Here is a 6,202-nt window from a genome sequence, read left to right as displayed (position 1 = left end):
TTTAAATTCAATACAAACAGATTAATTTGCTTGAAATTCATACGCAAGCCAATGTTTTACTTGCTAACATTAAGCTAGATAACGTAGTGAAATTACTATGGATAAGTTCTCCAGTCTTTATATCTTTTAGTATAAATTTATTTTATAAAATAAAATTATTTCCTTGCTCATGTGATAATTATGGCATTTTTCACATAAAGGAATTCTCAAGGAAAGAAAAGTCTGTTCATTTCAAAGTAAAACAAGGCTATATAAAATGAAGTGGGCTATTGCAAATTAATTAGTCAAAACAAGACAAAATACATAGACATATTTGAAAACTGATTACCTAAATCTCAAAGCATCTGTAGCACAACAACTGGCAGCAAATGGATGAGATAGCTAATCTGTGTTGTCGGCTTGCCTGGATTATGAGCTAGATAGAATTGCTGATGTGAAGAAGCACAGTGACATCAAGGCAGCATAGGACCTGCAAACCCTTCCTTTTCTTGGTGAATGTTTCCCTGGCTTCTTCCAAATGTCATCAGACCTACATTTTTGAGCCTTTGAGTGAAAACACAATACATAACATCTCACAGAAGCTTTTGGGTGTTCATCCTCAGACTGGGATTACAGAAGCACCAGATTCTGAATTGGAACCTGGTTCTGTCTCTCCAGAGTTCACAAAGTCATTGCCCATGTCTTTTGTGAGTGTCAGTTGTATCAGTCCCATTATTCTGTTGTTTCTATCCAGTTCAATCAAGGCTTCTCAGAGATTCTACTTATGATACCTCAGTATCCAATAATTTTCTCACACTATCCTAAGTATGTATATGTAATATACATACACAAATCAAATTATTACTGAAAATAATCTACAAATAACTTCATTTTAAGATTTCTTTTTACCCATATACTTTTACTATTTACTAAAACTGAAAGAACTTTGCCTATGAATGTAGTTGATGTTCTTATTTTTACATCAGATTGAATTCATGATAAAATACTTTTTAAATATTTTAATCTGTTATTATTACTTTTATTATATAATTATCAAATCTGAGAATGTGTCTTTGAACAAGAACAGTGTACAATAGTAAAAATATATTTAAGGTTATTGCAAAAATGAATGGAGGTTAGTGGTACTGGGTTCTGCCTCTCCTCTCATGGTGTCTGGGTGCAATGATACATGGGCTTGTTGAAGACAGGACCGCATAGTTTTGTAATGGGTTTTGAGGACCATTGTGTACCTCTTTCCTCCAGTATGTCAGATGCTGGTGCAGCCAGGTCTGAGTAAAGCATAGTCCAGAATCAGTAGGATTCCAGGACTAGCAAGATGCAGGATCTCAATCTGTTTAGGAGGAAGTGTTAGGGGCAGGAGAAGAAAGACTTCTTTGAGAATCTTAGTATTAAGGCTAAAGCCTTCTCCAATGAAATTTTAAAAAGCAGCTATCTGAGACGATCTTAGCTTGTTCTTATTTTGGGGGAGTGAATTTGAACATATAATCTTTATTGGTGTGAGCCAAGGGTAATATAGTTTGGGAAATGAGAATAGCCAGGGTTGGAAAAAGTCACTGGCTGAAAGCTAAGGTACTGAGTGAGGTCTCTCATTAGCATGAGAGGCTGTCCGGGTGCTGGGTACATGATTGGGTACACCTTGTTGGAGGGCACTTGATTATGTGCTCTGTGGCAGGCATGGAAATTAGAAAGAAGTTAGCTCTACTCCTGTTGATCTCAGGATGAGATTCTAATCTTATTACTTTGATATTCCTTGGGTTTGAACATGTTCAACCTTGCCTTTTCCATGCTACTTTCTCTGGTGGCATGGTTCAAGTGCCCAACAGAAGTTCTCACCACATCAAAAGCAAAAATCAGTTCCTGATATTTTATTAAACTTGTCATTATCTTAATTATTAAATTGCAAAATCAAGCATTCTAATATTATATAATTCATAATATACTAATTTTATAATTACATGTTAATAAATAACAATAAGAAATTAGTAAACATATTTGTTTTTCTTTAAAAATATACATGTCCATGTAACAGAACAAACTGCCTAATAAAATGAAAACACTCCAACTTTAAAGGAACAGTAGCTTCAAATCTGAGTTGAGCTGTGTTGGGGACTGCTCTGCCAAATGTTGGAACCTGCACTGCCCCAAGCTTTGGGGGCTAAATTGTCCTGGCTCATACTGCTGCTCCGGTCTGCGGGTCAGGGTTCAGCAAAAGAGAGAGTGAGGGCAGATGAAAAGAATGGAGATCAGCCAGAGTGTGATTCAGTCCTGTTTATTCTCAAGTCTCTCTTCTTCTCTCTTTCCAAGTTCCTTGTTCCTAGTCCAAGTCCCAAGTCTTGAGTTCCTAGTCCCTAGTCCCTAGTCCCTAGTGCCTCCAAGTTCCAAGTTTTCCAGTCCCTTCTTCTGTCTGCTTCTTGCCTTTCATAAGTCTGACTTCTCAAGTCACTCCTTTAAGTCATGCCTTTAAGTCACACACACCCAAAAGAAAATCCTGGGTATATAGAACAAGATGTTATCAGAGTGTGCTCAGTTGTTGTAAGCCGTTGAAAACAAGTTGCTTGTCAGAGTATATGGCTCAAGATGGCTGCAAGGATGATAGCCACCTTCTGTTGGCTCCCCACAGAGATGTATCAGATAGTATCCACTAGCATTAAGGGAGTGTTGTCATGTACAAGGAAATGTACTCATTTTGTGTGTTTAGAACCAAGTCTTCAGTAAAGACATAGAACTCCACACAAGCAAGAAATATCAGAAACAACTGGAATTTATAATAAATATATTTCCGAATTAAATGTTTGGTTTTGTTTTAGTAATATATTATTGCCAGATGTTTTTCATGACCCCCACAATCAGTTTTATGAGTAGCATTAGAACTCATAGTCCAAAATGTGATCATGATAAACAAAACTAACATATGTCACAGAGCAGAGCTGATTTAGAAATTCAAATTTAGTAACTATAGACATCTGATCGACATATTCATATTCTGTTGGTTTTTATATGTGATATTTAGAAGAGTGATCCCAAACCATCCGTGTGTGTTTTATTTTCAAGATAACAGAAAATGTTTTTGCAAATTAATTATGATATAAAATTACTTTCCTTAATGAAGTTTATTTATCATTCTGTAGACTGCTACTGGTGAAAATGACTGGCATTTTATATAAAGATAACTTTTTCTACAGATATTAATTTTACATATTCATTTTCCAAACAATATGATGTTAACAAAGATGTTAGTTGCACAATTAAGGTAATAACAATTTTAAATCTTCCAGGCAGTTTTGGCACATCTCTTTAATCCCATTACTCCAGATGAAGAGGCAGGCAGATAGATGTCTTGAGTTGATGCCAACCTGGTCTACAGAGCAAGTTGCTTGTCTCAACAACCCCCTATAAATAGATACAAAGATAGATGATAGATAGATAGACAGACAGACAGACAGACAGACAGACAGATAGATAGATAGATAGATAGATAGATGATAAATGATAGGTAGGTACATATGTAATAAATAAATAAAAAGAAAGATAGATGATAGACAGATAGAGATAGATAGATGATTGATAGATAAAAAGATGATAAATAGATAGATAAATGATAATTAATAAATAAATAATAAACAAATAAATGATAGACAGAATCTTTCCATCAACTAGAGTGTTTCCAAAACTAAAATTTCAGATTGACATTAGTGTTATCCCTAAACATCAAATCACTGAGAAAAAAAAACATTGATAAAACTTGTCATGAGAACACAAAATTTAAATTATGTTTAAGGATATTAATACAGTCAAATATAAAAGTAGACATACACAATATCTGTGGTTGGGTATATTAAGTTTTAAGTGATAAAAACTGATTATATACTTAATAGGGTACAATTTTGATTCTCATCAGCTCCATATTTTTCTTCCTATTTGGTTGTTTTTGATTTTGGAAACTTGACAGGTTTACCCTAAGATGAATGAAAGAGTATAATGATCCAAACACAGAGACCTATAAGAAACAGAGACCTATCTGTTTGGAGACCTATAAGAAAGTTGCTGTATCACATCAAAGGGAAGAGTGAAAAGTCATACAATGCCACATAGTGTGGTATAGCCGCAAGGTAAATAGAACATATAAAAATAATGGAAAGCCCCAAACAGCTGCACATAGAACAATACTGGATAAATGAGAACCATCACAAATCACTATCCAAAGCATTGAGGATGCCATACAATAGGATTCTTCCTTGCAACAAAGCTGCCTTGTGAGTTGTCTCTGATTTTACAGTCACAGAAGTGCTCTGACTCCTTTTTCTTACTAGTTTTCTAGGGAACTAACTGCCTTTATATCTTGTCCTACATGGGCTTTCTTGCCCTCTGGAGTCTGATTAAATTCAGACAATTCTAAAAACGAGCAGATCAAAGGGTGAAAAGACAAGTTTGTTTCTCCTTCTTGGCCTTATTACCTCAGCAGCATTTCTTGGACAGCACAGGAGTCAACTTCGGTTTCACAGAGCCAATTTCCCTTTACTCAAGTGCATACTGCACTTGTGGTCAGGAGTAGCAATGACTGAACATGAACTGTTAAAAATCCATGCACTTGTCAGTACCACATTCATTTCTCCAACTTTGTTCACACCTTGCAAGAAAGACTCTTGATTTAATCCTATTGCAAATCTGAAATGTGACTGTCCCTCTTGATACTTGACTGCTTCCCATTTGAAGCCTCACTTTTTCTTCCCTACACTGTGCCTTTTTGGCAGAAAGAAAGAAAGAAAGAAAGAAAGAGAGAGAGAGAGAGAGAGAGAGAGAGAGAGAGAGAGAGAGAGAGAGAGAGAGAGAGAGAGAGAAAGCAGGCAGGCAGGCAGGCAGGCAGGCAGGCAGGCAGGCAGACCTGGGTGTTCTTTTTCTGAATTCTGGTGGCACTTTAATCATGTAAGTCCTTTTGGGATATTAAAATTCTTACCTTAACCCCACTCTGTTTTCATCATAACAGACCCAAAACAGTCTTTTTCTAGTCTGCTTTGGAGTTTGATTCTTCTCACAGATCTCTTTTGGAACTCATGAATAGTTCCGTCTCTATGCAGTCATTATTCTTCATCCCTAAGTTTTGACATGGACTAATTCATTCTGATTCATCAAGGCTGCCCCTTATGTTTTCTCTCTGTATGCTGATCACCCCTGTTAGGCATTTCAGTTTTTGCTTTGGAATAGGAACTACTTCATGGCTTGACTTGTAGATGCTGAGGCTTGCCTGGCTTGTCATTTGATATGCTCTTCTTTGTGTCCTATTTTTAAGATCCACCGAAACTTTGTTACAAACTTAGCTGACTTATGTCAGAAATTGCTATTTGGGAAATTCAGGAACAGGAGTATGAGATTTAGAGCCCTTCTTAAAGGGTCCATGAGTCACAAGTCTCATGTTAAATCTTTCCATGTTTCTTAAAATGACATTGTCACAGATACTATGCTCAGGAGAAAGACTGATAGTTTGATTGTATGTGACAAACATTGATTCCTCCCTAAACACCTAAGAGAACAAAGGAAAAAAAAACAGAGTATAAGATGTGGGATGATCACACAGACTTCTCTTATGAAAACAAAACTATCAAAAGGTTTCATAGTGGTGTGTGTGTGTGTGTGTGTGTGTGTGTGTGTGTGTGTGTGTGTTAAAACAGGGATTATATGCTTGTAGTATGCTAGGTCTCACCTAAGTCTAGGTCCTTGCTTAAATTCTTAAATGGGTTTTCTGTTGCTATTGCCATGCCTCTGTTTCTGCAAAGTTCTAAATCTCTCAGTTATGGGAAAAGTGATCCATACCATCCACAAGCCATAGCAAGGCTTATTTAAACCCAACTCTAGCCAAGAGTTATTACACTCTAAAAAACAATCATTTCCCAGGGCTCATGTACTTATCCTGACAACACTAAACTGACAGTTTCTACAGGAAAATATTTATACCATAGTACATAGAGTTTGTACTCACTCTAAAATATTTATAAAGAGTTAAAAATAAACAAAAATTTAAATGTTGGGAGGAAGAATAAAACAGAGGAGGGGAAAAGGTATAGATCGTGAGAAAAGTGGGGAGAGTAAACAACTGAAACTCAGGTTGTAATGTGGTCTGTTTGGATGTCTATGTTAATTACAACAAGGTCACTAGAAAGCTTTCTTTTATGTATAATATAGGATGTAGGTTGTAAGTTGACATCTG

Source organism: Arvicanthis niloticus, chromosome 10 (genome assembly GCF_011762505.2).
Source record: "Arvicanthis niloticus isolate mArvNil1 chromosome 10, mArvNil1.pat.X, whole genome shotgun sequence".
NCBI lineage: Eukaryota > Metazoa > Chordata > Mammalia > Rodentia > Muridae > Arvicanthis > Arvicanthis niloticus.
Note: the sequence above shows the minus strand (reverse complement) of the source record.